General features: G+C 36.9%; 1 protein-coding gene across 2 annotated transcripts in view; it reads left to right on the top strand.

Moving 5' to 3' along the window:
* The window catches only part of LRRC4C (leucine rich repeat containing 4C), a 98,267-nt gene that overhangs the window by 50,676 nt on the left and 30,159 nt on the right, over positions 1–17,432 (top strand). The window contains exon 1 of one of the 2 annotated variants that reach the window (XM_050897843.1): positions 3,566–3,617. The exons of the other annotated variant lie outside the window; for it this stretch is intronic. The gene's annotated coding sequence lies outside the window, so the exon portion shown is untranslated. Of the gene's footprint in view, positions 1–3,565; positions 3,618–17,432 lie in introns of those variants that run through there. 2 annotated transcript variants of the gene reach the window in all.

Raw genomic sequence — 17,432 nt, 5'->3', positions numbered from 1 at the left:
TTGAGTGATCTCTGCCAGTCAGTATTAACCAGTCCCTCCAGGATAAGAGAGTGAAAAACAACTGTGCTTATTGACTTCCTCATTTTGAAGGAGCTGAACTGTTTCCAGCAATTAAAGGTAACTTGAAGTTTTCTGGGAAGTGTAAAAATTGGAGTAAGTAATAGTAATCCCTCTTATTTCCCAGCCCTGCAGGAACTGAGCTGTTGCTCACTGATAGCTCTCTTTTTTTAACCTTTGCATGACCTCCAAGGGATTTATGACACACAGTTAGAGAAAACAGTACTAATCTAGTGCCCTTCCTGGTCACAGATGCCACCTTTCTGTAAATAAAATGTGTCATATGCTCATCTCTTATGACTCTTCTCGTCTCTTTTGGAACACCATCATTCTTAGGAGAAATGCAACATGCAGTATTGATATTACTAGGAGATTTATGGCAGGAATGTGAAGCCATGCATAAAGCTTGTTAAGCAGTTCAAGTTAACTAGGCACAAGAAAACAGTAGATGGAAGCCCAGGATGTAAGATCCGATTGGACAGAACCTCAGGGCTGAGGGATGACAAAGGATGACATAAAGATGGCACCTTCTTACCTAGTATTTGCTCTTAGTTGATATTTGCAGTCTGTTTTACTGACAGAGATAGGTGTTTTATAAAATTATGCCAAACCAGTGTTGCTATAGGAGGAGCTGGTTCCTGTTCCACTGTAAGCATTGTGACTTGTCAGGGATTCTATTTTTGGTGGGGATGATGTAAGGTGCAGAAAGGAAGATGTTGGGCTGGCTTTCCAATGTAGAGTTTGTGATCCTGTTAGTTACAAGGCATGGGTATTCTTCCCCATAGGTGGACAAACAAGACTGCAGTTTCTCCTCTTTTTTTTTTTTTTTTTTTAACTTTTATTACTTACACTGGCCAGCAACAGAAAAGTTTTCTTCCATTCTCTTCCCTTGCAGTCATACAGAGACAGACAAATTTTCTAGCTTTATTTTAAGAATTGTGGATATCATCAACAGAATGTCCCTGGTCCTCACTTTGGGCCTGTGTTCACTTTTAATGCTTTGCTAATCTACCTCAGTGAGATGGCAACACACCAGTAATGACCATTAGATCCAGTGCTGTAGTTTTTGTTGCTAGCACAGTACATCTGCTGCTGTACAGGCTTTTTGCCTTTTGCCTTTCTCCCTTGCTGGTGCCATGCTTTTGGCTGTTTAATGGTTACTTTGCTATTGAACTCCACAGGGGAACATATCCCCAAACATTTCTCTAACCTCATCCAGAGAAATCTGAGAGCTCTTCTCCCTATGTTCCCAGCAGGAGCTTCCTGCTTGCTTTTTATGTTTCAGCTACTACACACACATACTTAGGTTTGACTCCTTTGATAAAAGCTAACCTAATGAGCTATCACAGAGAGCAGCTAATGGCAGTGCAGCCTCATCCCCTTTCCCTATATAATTTTTCTTATCTGCTTAGGAAGTCTTTCTGCACTGTGTGATTAATTTTGCTAATCTCAGAGTTTTAAATGAATAATTAATTATTACATTTGGCTATTACTCTGAGTATTTGAGATCTGCATGGCCTTGTGCTGTCCATACATTTTTACATCAGTGTACTTAAATATAGTGCTGTAAGTTATTAATTGGTAAACAACCACTGAAAATTTACTTCACACACAGGTTATTCTGTAGAGTACTATTGTCCTGGGGAACAGCTGTTCCATCTCATTAAAATCATCTTGTTTCCTGAGATGTCACATATTTGGGGAACAGTGGGTCAAACCCACTGAGGGATATAGACCTGAAATGCATGTTTAAATTCTTTCTCAGCATCTCTCTCAAGCTGATCCCAAACTAGCTCCATCTCAAATGTTCTTGCTGTTACTGCTTATCACAGTAAATGATTCCCATCAGAAATTCTAAGCTGTTTCCAGTGCTGCAAGACATCCTTGAATATCAGAGTGTGGGCTTGGTATGATGAAATAAAATGAGGTATATTCACTGATTTTTTTTCAAGTTTGTAGCAAGGTAAAATTTGATACTTACATGATACGACTATTATTTCATATAAGCTGTTAAATGGCTGGCTCAGTCATGCAGTATTTGCCTTCACCTTTCTGGAGAACAGGAGGGATTTTTCTTCTCTTATGTTTTACTTCCTGATTTCTTTTTTGTCAGTGTGTTCAGTCACATAATATGTTCAAATAGCAAATTAATTTGACAATTAATTTCTGCTATTACAATCCATATGATGTGGAAGGTGTTCAGATACAACTTTGAGGGAACAGGAGAAAACCCTAAGCAAATCAGACAGAAAGATTAAACCTTAGACCAAAGTCAACTCCTGCAGGGCATTGTACCACTCCAACACATACCTCATCTTTGGACAACAGTTCATGTGCCATTCCATTAACTAGTTAATTTTTATGAGCCCCAGAGCATTCACAGGAGTCTCATTGTACCACTTCAAGTAATAAGAACATCTGATACTGTGAGGGTCTAAGTATTCTTATGTTCAGTTTCAAGTTATGAGGCTTTTGGTTGATCAGTGCTTTCCAAAATTCAGGCCTCTAGATTAGTGCTGCATTCCATAATTTTTTGCATCTGAAGGCTCAGATATTTGGCATAATGTGTATGTAAGAGGAAATATTGGCTGCATTTTGAAACCAAGATTGTAGAAATTTGTTTTGAAATAATCTTACCATATGCATTTCATTCTCTCTTGTCATAGTGCCTATTACACGCTGAGCTCATAAAGCACCTGGACGTGTGCTTAATTGACAAGTTAATCAGTACAGCTGCTTTATTCATGACTCTCACATGCAAAGAGCTGGCCATGAGGGAGCTAAAACCAATAAGACAAATGATGAGAAAATAAGAGGTAATATTAAAAATACTGTATTTTACTTTTTTCTTTTGCATGAAAGAAGAAAAACTAATATGCAGACTGCTTGATTTGGTATTGGTGGCTTAATGGTAGCCTGCTTTAATGTATGTCTTCAGAAAGTGTAGGGTTCTGAAAAGGAACTATGAAGATGGTGACCAGACTTATATGGACAGTAAGCAGCAAGTGATCAATGGTGAATATTCAGAATTGAATAGAATGGGAAAGACTGCAAGTATAAGAAAACAAGATAAGCATCTATGCTGTTTCTTAAACAGCTCTGTGATAATCTAGGTTCAGACATTTGGAATTTTAAAATTTTAACTGCTTGCTTATGTGATATATGCAGTGTGGGAGATGCAATTACATTGCTGCAAGCATAGCTACAGCAAAAATATATGCTGTAGACAAGTGTTTAAAATGACAGTGGTGCATACAAGAAGCCTGACAAGTTGTGAAAATTGGAACTATATCGCTTCTTGCATGATGTTCCAGGAACTATGTTAAAAGGAAACAGGACTAATCCTAATGAAACATGACCTCTCCACTGTGCCAAACTACTATAAACTGAATATGACTGGCTGCTGCACTGGTGACATTTTCTAATCCAATTTAATAGATTCCAGCACTTGCCTGGGCAGCTGTTGAAACCTCCCATTGATTCCAACCTATGTCATCTTTTCATCTGCCTGTTTTGCATTTCAATTATCATCTCCACCTCATTTTGCCTCTTCTGATCAGGTAGGTATCTAGCAAATGTCTACTATCAAAATAATCCCAATATTGCATGTAATTTCCTGTAATGATTCTATGCCACCTCCAGTTCACATTAGGCTCTTGTCTCAGTTAATAACTAAATCACACTTCACAGATAAAACTTGTTATTTACTCTCCATGTTTTCCAGGCTCCGTCTGCTCATTGCTCCTCACTGAGTTTTGCTTCTTTGCTGCACTTTCATTTAAATCTGTGATGGTCAAAATCCCTCCTCCGTGCATAGAACATAGATTTTTCCTTACTATATTCTTCATAAAAGAAAGTTGAAGTCTCAGCTCTTAGTTTTCAAGAGAACTAAAATGCCCAAGTTTTTCTTTTACCACTGTTTTATATTATACACTCTTGGATATGTCACTTAAGCTGTCCATGGCTAAGTTTAATGGTCTTTAAAATGAATACCATAATACTTAATTCAGTGGATTATTGTGATCTAATTAATGAATCCTTTGAAAAATCCTTTGAAGTTCTCGTTTGTAAGGTGTTTTATAAATATGTAGTAGTCATAGCAATAAATTAATTTAATTTCCTGGGTTTCGGCCCAATATCATATGAATTTGGGACTTCCGTTTTGTTTTATTCTCCCCACACATAGTGCTTCATTTTGTGGGTCATAACTAAGTTATTTCACATCTCAGTTCTACCCCTAAGTAACAATTGTTTCTTGTGCATACATGTATCAAAGAGAAATTTAAAGATTCATTATTCATGTTCCATATGAACCACCGGAGTCCTTAATTATAAAACAAGCCTCTTGAAAAATGTAGATTATTTTCCTTTCAACCTTGTCTGCAGTTTAGAAGCATGCAGTGAAAATATACTGTTTATAGGTGAGGCATACTTCCTGGAGTGAGAGTCTTAAATGGGCCAAAACATGTGAAGTATTATTAATATTTTTCGGTACCATGGAATATTTCAAAGCAGGTACCAAAATCGCAACTTACTTTTTGACCTTAGCTTCATGCTTTTTGGTGGGGAGAAAAAACCCTGTACCATACAAGTGCTGTATGTGTGCCATTGTTTCCAAAACACAACTAAATCTAGGGAAACTGTATAACAGTGCAGAATACAAAATTGTGACAGGAACTACTGAAGAACATTTAAATCCAATTGTAATTGTAGTTTTAGACTGATGTAATCTGGTTTTCAACAGGTTACTGAATTTGAAAGCATCATTCCTGTTCTGCTGAAGGTTACAGGTTACTTAATTGTCATAAGTGAAGAATTTGTAGTATCATCGAATAGGTTGGGTTGGAAGGCACCTGTAAAGGTCATCTAGTCCAACCCCCCTGCAATGAGCAGGGACATCTTCAACTAAATCAGGTTGCTCAGAGCCCCGTCCAACCTGACCTTGAATGTTTCCAGGGATGAGGCATCTACCACCCCTCTGGGCAACATGTTCCAGTGTTTCACCACCCTCATCATAAAAAATTTCTTCCTTATATCTAGTCTGAATCTACTCTCTTTTAGTTTAAAACCATTACCCCTTGTCCTATCGCAACAGGCCTTGCTAAAAAGTTTGTCCCCACCTTTCTTATAAACCCACTTTAAGTATTGAAAGGCCTCAATAAGGTCTCCCCAGAGCCTTCTCTTCTCGAGGCTGAACAACCCCAACTCTCTCAGCCTGTCTTCATAGGAGAGGTGCTCCAGCCCTCTGATCATCTTTGTGGCCCTCCTCTGGACCTGCTCCAACAGGTCCATGTCTTTCCTGTGCTGAGGACTCCAGAGCTGAACACGGTACTCCACGTGGGGTCTCATGAGAGCGGAATAGAGGGGCAGAATCACCTCCTTTGACCCGCTGGTCACGCTTCTTTTGATGCAGCCCAGGACACAGTTGGCCTTCTGGGCTGTGAGAGCACATTGTTGGCTCATGTCTAGCTTTTCATCCACCAGTACTCCCAAGTCCTTCTCCGCAAGGCTGCTCTCAATCCCTTCATCCCCCAGCCTGTATTGATACCAGGGGTTGCCCTGACCCAGGTGTAGGACCTTGCACTTGGCCTTGTTGGACTTCATGAGGTTCACGTGGGCCCATTTCTCGAGCAAATTATTGATTTCAATTTCCTTCCTATACTAAAATCTACTCCAGTTTTGTATGTGACAAGAATCTAGCCTCACAATGTAAATAAATCTCGTATATAAGTAAAAACATGGCTGTATTAAGTACTTGTACGATCAGGACCCAGGAATGGCATCCTCCTCCTGTGTTACAGCAAAATACTCCATTTTATTTATATCTTATTTATACTTTTAGCTTGCCTTAATTTCAAATTATTCCATTATCCTGATCACAAGAATGAAGAAGTAGGACAATTTAAGAGCTGAAGTGGCTTTTCAGAAAATTGCACAAGTTATTGGCATCATTCACATTTTGCCTGGCACCATTATATCTAATGTAAGATTAACTTCATTAAGGCTGAAATATTAGCTGTAGGAGGGGCAGCCAACTGAAGCTATAGTTCTCTACCCAACTGTTGCTTAATCATTTCTACTTATCAGTCGAGAAAGGATTGCTCCAAAATTATAGAACATTTACTTATCTGTACAAATATAGACATCACCAATTGCTGTGAGTTTATGAAACTAAAAGAACAGAAGAGGCAGAAAGTTTGTAATATGTCTGAGAACAATATTAGAATTATTTGAGTTTAGGGAATAAAATGGGGAAAATATTAATAGACTGTCAGAGAATAACACTTGTAATACTATAGTAAGAATTACTCTGCATATCTTTCACACTCCTTTACAAATATTGGAAACATAGCATTTGCAAACTTTAATTAAATCCTCACTGCTCCACTGAGAGTTAACATTTTTAACCCTGCTCTAATGAAAAGCTGTGTAGTAGTATATCTTTATAAAATTAGAAACTGTCTCCTAATCTTGAAAACGGAAAAAAAAATACAAACACAGCCTTTTTTCTATATTTATATTTAACTTATAGTAGTACCTCAGGCATTTAAATATTTACTTACATAATCATATTAATCACTGAGATAAGTTTATATCGTGATCAAAATAATTATGAAGTCACGAAGTCTAAAATTTAAGAAACATTTTATAAAAGATGAGAATAAATTTTCAAATCTAATTTTTTATCCTTTTGCTATATAGTTTAAACTCACAAATGGCTGCTTCCAGGTGTAATGCAGGTTTATAGTAGGAATATAATTATCTATTTTTGACATGAGGTTCACACAATAGTTTCACATCCTGTTGTTACCTTTGTTGTTGAAAGAAAATATGTGATATTACAGTTTTGAATATTTTTCTCAGTTTCCTGTAATTTTGGGAAGCAAACAATGAAAGAATAGATAAGAGATTCATTTAATTTTATTTAAGATCTGTCAAGGCTCTTATTTCTGAAAGGGCTGATATAGCAACATCTGTAATGGGTGCCGATGACTGGGCCTAGGCATAGGGATCTGTTTTGAAAATCCTGGCCCTGGTTAATTCTGTGAAAGCCCATAGGGTTCAAGAGATTAGATTTACTGTAGCCTGAACCCTGATCTTTTCTTTCTTCTAATAGCTCTACATTAAACACAATTACTGTACAAAGGATTTTTTTTTTAATGGAAAAATACTGTTGAAGAGGTAACAGATATTGAAAAAATAGCGAGCATGAGGAAATGCCATGCAAGTGGTATTTTAATTCCTAGGCCTTTTTGCTCTGTTTTTATTATTCTCTGTAGTTAAATATTAATAGAGTCAGTGCCACTTAAGCAAAGTCATTCGTATCATCTCACTAGCCTACATGGAATTGAGGAAGAATGAACTTCAGCTCTAAGTGAGGAGGAGATAACAATGCAGCATGACACAGAAATGATTGAATTTGCCAGCAGTGTTTGTGCAATGTTTGCTAATTTACAAGGGCATTTTCAAGCAATTCAGTGTCTGGGATTCCTTGGGGGCAGTTCTCTTGGGCACTGAAACTGAATCAACGTTTAAATGGTTTTACTTTTAGAGTGGTTTAGAAAAATCGTAAGTAAATAGATGTTTTCATAATTAATACAGTAACTGCAAATCATGCAAGGATCATTTGCTTTTCGAAAGGAGAGAAAACAGTGTTCTCATTTGGCTGGGCACCTTGCACTGTGTTTGTTAGAACTGTGAAAAAATGTAAAATGCAGATTGCTGGATTAAGACAAGACCAATTACTGACTGATCTGGGTGAAGCCACTCCCTCTTTAGTAGATAATGCATCTGGTGTGGAGGAAATAGTGAGCTGGAAGTCAGAGATCTGAATTCTTCTCTCTGCTCTGCCACTGATGTGCCTGTGCCAAGGCATCCCACCTTTCCCTGCTTCAGTTCCCCTTTGGCTAGAAACAGGAGAGGCAATGAACCTTTTCCAAAGAACATCCAAGTACTTAATTTTCAAGACACAATGTGTTATTTCCACCCTATAAGTTATATTTCCAACCTACAGGAACTCCTGTTGTTTTTTTCCTTCGTAATGTCCCCGATATGTTTTTAAATATGACTGTTAATGTTTTGCTGCAGTGCCAACATTTCAGTAGAAGAGCATAAGGGAGACTGCTTTGCTCCTGTATTTGTACTCTTTCTGTGTATTTACAAAGAGCAACAGGCTGCTAGACACTTGCCATGTTAATGCAATAAATACCTGCGCTCACTTGATTGCTGTAAAATCTAATAAAGTAGGAATTTGGGGGCTGGATGTCTGTTTTTGTGACAGGAAGGAAGGTTACGTTCTGGCAAAAGCACAGAGTGGGAGCAAGGGACAAGTCTTCTGTTCCTGCCTCCTTGATTTCCTGCATGTTTTTGAAAGTCTAGACAAAGTCAAATCAAAAATCCTTTTTAACTTTTGTGAGCAATGATTTTTTTTGGTAAACCGTTGGCTTCAGTAAAGCTGCTCAGGCTTCATCATTGCTAGTTGCCACCCTTGTGTCTATACTAACTCTTTTTTGTTTAAACTGTCTCACTCTACATTAGATAACATGTAAATAGTATATTTACGGAGTACTCAAGGATATAAATGTCTTTCTCTTGCAAAACCTCTGGAGAGAAAGATATAAAATGCAATTCGAAAAACCTCTAGGGAGATGGAAACCCCAAAATGGCAATCCCTTGTCATCAAAATGAGGAAAAATATTTTTCTCTCAGGCTTCTTTCTAATGAGCTCTTGAGATTTTCAACACTGCAAAAAGGGCTTCTGGAACGAGCAAAATTGGCAGTTGCCTAAAGGGCAACACTGGTGAAGACAGAAAAACAGCGATGCTTCCTCTGTCTCATTTATATATAGCAAAACTTTAGAAAGTGAAGCCATTGTTCTTGCTAAAGAAGTAGTTCAGGCTCTATGGGATGAAGACGACTGCATGACTCTTAATGTTACTGCTGTTGCCTATTTTACTTGCCCTTCCAATTCCTTGAATTTTCCTTAACTGCCCTAGTTGTGCAGTAAAGAAAAATTCTCATAGGGTCTTTTGGCTAAATCTGGGTAAGGCGCCTCAGCTTCTGCCAGTCTTAATACTTTAGAGCTTTACAGATTTACCAGATGAAGCTCCGTCTTGAAATCTGTGTCCTTGACTCCATCCAGTAGATTCTGAAATTGCTAGCTAAACTTTTGGAGCAATAGGCAACTTCTGTCTCTGAACTAATGCTTCTTTTTGCTAGGCTTATATTACCTAGAGAAAGGCTGCAAGATTTTTTTTTAAGTTTTTTTACACATACTTGTTAAGATATGTTTTGTTTTCATTTTTTAACTTTAGATAAAGTCATTCAGTTCATTTCCTTGTAAAAATAACTCAAAAGTAAAACTAAAGAACTGAAAGGACTGCTGTGAATTGGGTAGCACTGATGATTAATGGTCTGTTGCCTCTGAAAACTGCAAGTCAGATACGAAATTTCTTTGATAACATAACTGGAATTTCATATTTTAGTTCATATACTTACAGAACCGTATATTACTATACATGCTCGCTTTCTTCCTGGTGTACACATGAACTTTCTGTGGAAATTTTTGTTGAATGCTGAAATGTTTTCCATTAAAGGAGTTACATTATAATTTCTGTTGCTGTAACAGCCTTTGGAGCATATGAAATGACACTGAATTTGACAGGAGACTCAGATCCAGTGGCTAGATATTCCCACAATGGTTGAGATTCAAATCAGAGTATGTCGGTCATGTTTGGGGAGCTGGTAGTAAATATGTTGAACCAATCTCAGAAGGAAGTTGTTTTAAAACCAGCTCATGTTTCCCATAAGGAACAATTACCATGTTTGAGAACATAAAGGTAGAGTCTCTGAGGTCTGGCTTGACTGCAAAGTCTGTGTGAAAACATAGGCTTTTACTTTTTCTGTCTTCCTATTCTTACCTCCTATTCTATTCGCATTGAAGTGAATTTCATTAGATCTTTACTTTGGAACATACTTTTATTTAGTTCAAATTTATAAAACCATATTATCTATTTCAGTTTTCTGTTTAAGAGGCACAGTGTGAGATCCATCCTACTTTCACTTATGGAAATACTTCCATATGAATTATTACTGGAGATCTCTACTGTACCCAGACAAATGGCTGCAAATCACCTCTCTGACAGAAGATATTTGCTTCTGTTGGAGGTTGTTGCTACATATCTTTCATAGTAATCAGAAGTTTGAAAACACTCAACCAGCTAGCGGATATGTGGCAAACTGTGTGTGACAGCATTAGCGGCTAATTTCTTCCATTTTGGAGATGCCACTGTATAAAATAAGGGGGAAACCATGCTGAGCTCCAGGGCAATCTACACTGTGGCAATGTACAGTTGGTCACTAACCAGGAATGACACCAGACAGAGCCATGCCTTAGAGTTTTTGTCCACGTCATTAAACAACTGGAGTTTTGCCCACAAGTTAGAGCAGAAGACTGGTGCCAGTGACTTTGGGTCATAGTTGTGCTCCTGATTTATTGCATGGCATTAAACAAATTGTCTTGCATCTGTCCTCACTTTTAAGGTCAATTTTGGGATAGGATTCTTTCAGCATTACCATATGAATAAGACTTTGGATTTCCAGATGTTACTGCAATATATGTAATAACTGTAATGAAAAATAACGTAGTTCACCTTTGCATAAGAAACATTTGAGTGCAAAGTATATATTATCCTTGACTGAATAGATTAGTCTTGAATTGGTAAGACCAACTTGTTATTGCTCAGATAGACCTAAGCATATATTACCTCTGGCTCCAACCCATGGTATCAATCATAGACTGTTAAATCTGTTTTCAAATGATACAGTCACTGTCTTTGTCTTATCATGTGAGTATGGAAAAAGTTCTGTTCATGTGAGGAATACAGTAGCTTCACCCCTATCTTCTTTTCTTTTTAGATGAGTCATAGACATTAGCAGATGCATAGAGATTAGTCAGCTGCTTGCCTGTGTTTCCAGAATGGGGATAGGCTTTAATGAAAAAGATAATGCTACTGGCTGTAGAGTTAAGAGAGAGCATAAGGCAGTTTTGCATATACCTTGTTGCAGCTCATTGCTTTTAAACAATAGAAACAGGGGTTTTTATTGAACACTAGAGATATACCAGATCTATATGTCTGACTTTGACTACGGAACCATGAAGAAGACCATTCACTTAGATAATTCAGCCCAGACTTTACACTAGCCTCATATGTGCTGAGTCAAGACTGCAGGAGCTGAGGAAGCTTGGCAAGAGCAGTCATGTGAAACAGAGCTTATTGCTAAGATGCAGGCACTCCCAAACAATGGTCTTACATATCCAGGGCAATGTAAGATACACAGCCAATTCTCTCTGCTAGGTTCCTTTAAAAATCTTAGCTTTAATGTAATTAAGCAACATAATGAGCTCCAGTCGCCTTGATGGTTTGAGTCTCATGCACTTAGCTGACAGTTTCACTGTGTTTCTGCATTATGTCTCTACTTTGATTAGGCCCAGATACATTTAATTAGCAGGTTGTTTGATCAATTAGGTAATGAACCCTAAAGTCACCTTCTTGCTTAGATATGCTTTGAACAACAATTTTAATCTTAGTGACAGCTCCTCTAGAAAGAAAAGGGGAGAAACCAATGTAATTAAGGTGTGAGTGCACAAAAATGCCTATGTGACTGCAGCATAAATCTAAAAACACTTTGAACTCTAAAACATAGAAGACATAGAGTTCAGTGGATGTAAACTCTAAGGTTTTCAATTGAGTTATCATTTCTTTATATCTAGGTCTATGATGAATAGGAAAGAGATATTTGAAAGCATTTGATGTTGAATTGTCTTTGCTCCCACTTCATTGATTTCTGTAGCACCAGAGTTAGGCTAATGCTGAGTGGAAATTTAACGTTGTTTAGTGCCTATGTGGTACTGTTGTAAAATGCTCCTAAGTCTCTAATGAATAGCAGTAGGTAAAAAACAAAATCAAGAGAAAAAACCATGACCACTTACTAGAAAACATTTACTAGAAAAATTCTGAAACGTTGGGATGGAAATAAGTGGAAGTTCCCCTTCAGACAATCAGAAATTGCCCCAACCTTGTTGAATTAGTGGAATTGGGAACAAGGATGGGTCAAGGTTCATCTTGGCTTGTGAGATTATGAGAAGGCCACATTACGCCATGCAATAAAAATTAATACTAGAAAAAAAGAAAATGTAAGCTATTTTGAGGGGCTGGCTTATCTCTCTACCTTTAGGTTTTGCTCTGCTTCTGTATATGTGCTCTGCAATTTCAGCTGTTAGGCAATCTAGAGGGTGTTCCCCTATATTGAATCTTGGGGTATAAGTAAAGAATTATTATTTAATGCAAAATAAGTTGCAGTGGCAATTAACATGTCCAATTTTTAATAGCTACAGTCACTAAATCAAAGATTCAAACACTGAGATACTTGCCCTTCTGGCATCTAAACTTTGGCTGAATACATAAACAAGGATGAAAGGAAACATTTTTTCAGCTGTTTAAAGTGATTTAACAGGTGGAAACTTAGTCCAGAAAGAGTGGGAATGAGAAACAAGGATTTGTATGTGTGCAAACCATGCACAGATGCATATGTATACATGTGTTTGAATATATGTCTCTATAACACTCTCATGTCAAATATTTCTGTTCATTGTGTTTTCTTGTCATGAAGGTTAACTTTGAAACATGTTTTGTGGAGAAAGAAATCCACTGTTTTCTATTTGTCTTCTTATTTTACTGTGTAGCATTGATAGGATGTAAGCTGTTCAACAACAGGAAAATAAATTATTTCTGTCCGCCCTAATGGTGAATAATGCGGAATCCTATTATTACTTAGATATTTTGTTTGTACTACAGTAGTGAATGGTATATTGCCTGGTAGAGTTCCACTGGAGATACTCGATAGAGTTTTTCTTTCAGGCTCCTAGACCACCTGTAGGATTGTTTATTATTTTGCTCTGTTATTGGAAAACATCTCCACTGACTCAACAAATCCTTCTACACTGCTTGAATTAAGAGAGATTTCTTGAGATGTGGGTTTATTAAAAAAAAAAAGATACTAGATTTGTTAAAAGGAAATTATTCACGTAACTAGCTGGTACCAGCAACTTTAAAACATCCCACTCAGTATGCAGATACCAATCCAGTTAGAACAGGGCTAATTATGTTCTCTTAACTCCACCACCATCAACGTTAAATCTTTAATAGTTCTGCCTTGAACTTTATTCACACTTCGTGGGATGTGTTCTCCATTTTCTTTTTGTGCTTTAGTCACGCAGTTGTTTTCAGATTTAAGTCCCAAATTCATGCAAAAATGCAAAATCAAAAAGGTAAATCTCCTCATATTGAACAAAGTCAGTTTTGTATTTGCTCTTTCCATTTTCTTCTCATATCGCTGTGCTAGCTCCTTTTTCATTTCAGTAGGAGGTCTCTCACTTAGGAAGATTAGTCCTTTGGAAGATCTTATCAACATGTTCCCTATAATGTATGATTTTGCTAATATTTCTGGTCTCTGACGTCATTTCTTAACAACAGGAACATAAGAATGATCTTTCTAAGTCACACCATAGATCCATGTAGCTCAGTATCTTTTTCCTGTAGTAGCACAGAGTAGATATGTAGGAAGGAATATAGGAAAGGAACAAAAGCATAATAATAATTTATTGATTTATTCTCCAGTATTTTCAACTTGAGACTTCTTTGGGATGTTATTTTTTTGGTACTCTTAATATTTTTTCATTCTACTAACTTGTCTCTTCAGTTTTTGTTGCAAGGTCAGCCAGGTAACTGCTTTTATCATGATGAATACCTCTTAACATAAGGATGGTGATACAGGTTCAGTATCACCACAAGATTCTCTGTGCCGGTATTCTGTTTCCAGAAGGAATTATATGAACACACCAAAGAGCTAGAGCTAGTCAACTGTTTATCCTTCTTCCCTAGCTAGGTACTCTTCAGTCTCTGACTGTTTTCAGCTCAGATGAATTTCTGAGCCTGAAGTGAATTTATATTTAGTAACTCTTATTGGATTGCTCTTCCAAATACTTGTCCAGCATCCATTTGTTTAACTACATGCTTTCTGAAGAAGTCTTTCCTTTTGTGTCCTGATACATTCACTTTATACTTTGTAATGCTTGTATAGAGAGAAGCAGCAAAAACTGGTCAATTCCTATTCATTGTTTCTATATCATGTGTTGTTTCATATGTTGTTTTATAGACTTCTCTTATTTTGTCCTCCTTTGTTTCTTTTACAGAATTCTAGTCCATTTTGTCATGTCCCATATAGAATCTGTTCCATGTCTTTCATCACGTCAGCTACTGTTCTGTAAACTTTCTTCAGTTGCACTATATCCTTTCTAAAATGTGGCACAGTGTTCAGTAAGTAGGAATATCAAGCATTTAAAGAGGGAATGGCGATGTTTTTGTTTTCTGTTCTTTCCCTAATAATTCATGATGTTAGTGTGCTCTTTTGACTGCTATAAAATTGTTTTCATAGAGTTATCCATTATAACTTCACAGTCCTTCTCTGCACAGCTTTTCCTCTGCATTACGGAATGCATTTATCTGCATTATCCTCAACCTCCTGCAGACTATCCCATTCTTCCTACATGTGCCTATCCCTTTATGCAGTAAAACTGGCTGGATGCTGAGACTCATTACTGCACAAATAAAAAATAAGAGCAAAAAAATATTAATTGCAGAATGAACTTTACAAATTCCATGTGACCTAGGAAGTCTGAGTTATTGTTTCAAGCAAGCTGAAGTGAGGGAAAAAAAAAAAATTAAGATTCTTGAGCTGCTGAGGAAACCAGCATTCCTTCTTATATAAGCCTTGGTGCAAAGAACGTCTTGGAGAATCAGCTTAAGCCAGACTTACAGAGTTTCAAAGGAATGTGCTCCAGGGCCACCAGGTCCCTCAGTCTGCAGCAGGCAGAAGGATGGTCTTAGATATTGTCTCCAAATAAGGCTGACATGCTTTCTGGGCTTCTTACTCCACTGGAAGCCCTGACAAATTTGTTTTATTGCCAAGGATTTTGTGAAAAAAAAGTCTTGTAAAATTCCTGACCAGTCTTATTATTCAGCCCACTAAGCATAAAATCAAATCTAGGAGGTGGCCATTAACTCTCAGGGAAGCCTGGCTTTATTTTATTAAAAACAGCAAAAAGCAGTGGATATTTACACATAGACTGTAGCTGCTTCTGCAGCAAATCCCAGTATAGAAATGTGGCCAGTAGTCATTTCAAAGTACAGAAAGCATCGTGACTGACTGCAGGACAGTAATACAATTTGACACTTAAAAATAATATCTCATTATAAAATCATAAGAATTGTCAATAGCAGCACAATTACTCACCAAGGCAGGTAACTTATTATCATGACCTAAATATAAAGGAAGTAGGAATGGCTCTGTTGAAGAGGAAAGATTAAGGCATCCTGAGGCAGGAAAACTACCAGCAGCTAAGTTTGAGGAGGTCTAGATAGAAACATTCATATTTTTAAATGTTAAGCTATTTTGTTATTTTTCGTGCAATAATAAAGCCTAACCACAGGAAAGGCATGAATTTTGGATTCTGCCTTGTATATAGAGAATCCTGGGAAACATGCCTGCTCACACAGTGTTACTAATAATAACGTAAATTATTAAAGCTGACAGAATTTTTATAGCTAATGCATGTGCTCTTTGCACTCTGCACTTTCTTCAGCTTGGACAATGAATAAACACCAATCAGGTTTTGTTTCTGCAGTTCCTGTGCCAACACAATGCTGTTATTTGTGATCATAGCACTGCAGGAAAATGTTAAAATATAAAGAAGAAAAGGTGGAAAACAGACAAATAATCTCTTGGATTTAAATTAAATTTTCTGTTGACAGTACATTCTTGTAATATTCCTTTCTTTAATGGAAAATATAAATAGCTAAACAATGTAAAATTTAAATATATGTCCAATGGCTTTGATAATCTCATTATTAAGATTGACATCGTTCTTCATGATCTGTCTAATAAACAAAAAATAATTTTTGTTTGTACATAGGAAAAGCCATATTTTTAAACTGAGATCTTAAGCTCTAGAGAGATTTATGAAAGCAAGTGATTAAAAAAATGGTTTACCTTTATCTGAGCTCAAAATAAAGGGAATTAGCAGATACAAAAATAGTTTTGTCATTCATTTCTATATCTTACTAAATTTTTGAATGCTTAAATCCTATTTATATGCACCATCAATAAAACATAACTTTAAATTTTGAGCATGCTGTGTTCAGGCAGTTGAGCTTGCATTCTAAGGGTTAAATTTCTTTAGAACAATTAATAGAATAGCATTTGGGGGCTGGGCATTGATTTTAATGAAATCAGCTAGCTAGGGTGTAAATTTGTAGAAATGCTAGGTAACTTAGAAAATATAGAGCCAGACTTTGACAGCTGTGGTCTAGAGAATTTTGTTATAGTTTTCTACAATTCTTATGTATCATATTTTGCTGAATATTTCTGGCTCTATTTGAAGGATATTGCCCATGCAAATAAAGTTGCAATGTATTCACACATGCTTTATCTATATGCATATACATACTTATTTTTAAGCTTGGTGCAAAAGGAAATGCTGTAGATTTATTTTTTGACTACAGTCACAGGAGCTGGAATTGCTTCTGTACGCCAGAAGGTTTTCCTCAACAACTTTAGAACATGTCTTGTCATCTAATTACTCTTTTTGCAAAAGATGACCACGCTCAGAGTTTCTCTGACTGCTTTATTCCTTGTTACTCTGCCCACTTTTGGGGTATGAATAGCTATCAGGATGTGATTTTTCTCTCTTATCCTGCCAAGGGAGGTCTCCACTGTGCACAGCAATATGTCGTCGATTTAAAAGAATCCTTCCCTGCAGGAAGCAATAACACTAGAAATGATTAAAACGAAACCTAAAATGTCACCTTAGACTAATGAAATTCCATCATCAAGAAATACAGAGTTGACGCTTCTGTGAGACCCTTTAAAACTCAGATTAAGAAGAGAAAATTAAAGTTGAAATGAGAGGAAACAAAACCAGCTCTCTTTTCCCTGGCAAGAGTTGAGTACAGTATGTTGATTATACTCAGACAAGCTAATCTTACAGACAGTGACCCTAACTCAGCATAAAGAACAGCTAACAACATGGCTTTAGACAGCTGGCAATGTTATCTGTTGTTCATCATCTTAAAAAATGAAATATCTGTCTGTCCTGGCGCTAGCTGATCTGTAGCTTCACTCATATGTTCCCTCATATACGGGAAGACAGTTGAAGAACTGCCTTACTAGCTCAGCCTAGGGATTATTCTCATCCATTTTCCCATCCCTGAGAATGGGCAGTACAGAGTGCTTCAGTGGAAAGTATAGGATTCCTG

The sequence above is a fragment of the Gymnogyps californianus genome, chromosome 5, assembly GCF_018139145.2.
Source record: "Gymnogyps californianus isolate 813 chromosome 5, ASM1813914v2, whole genome shotgun sequence".
In the NCBI taxonomy this organism is placed as follows: Eukaryota; Metazoa; Chordata; class Aves; order Accipitriformes; family Cathartidae; genus Gymnogyps; species Gymnogyps californianus.
This window is presented reverse-complemented; position numbering and strand designations above follow the sequence as displayed.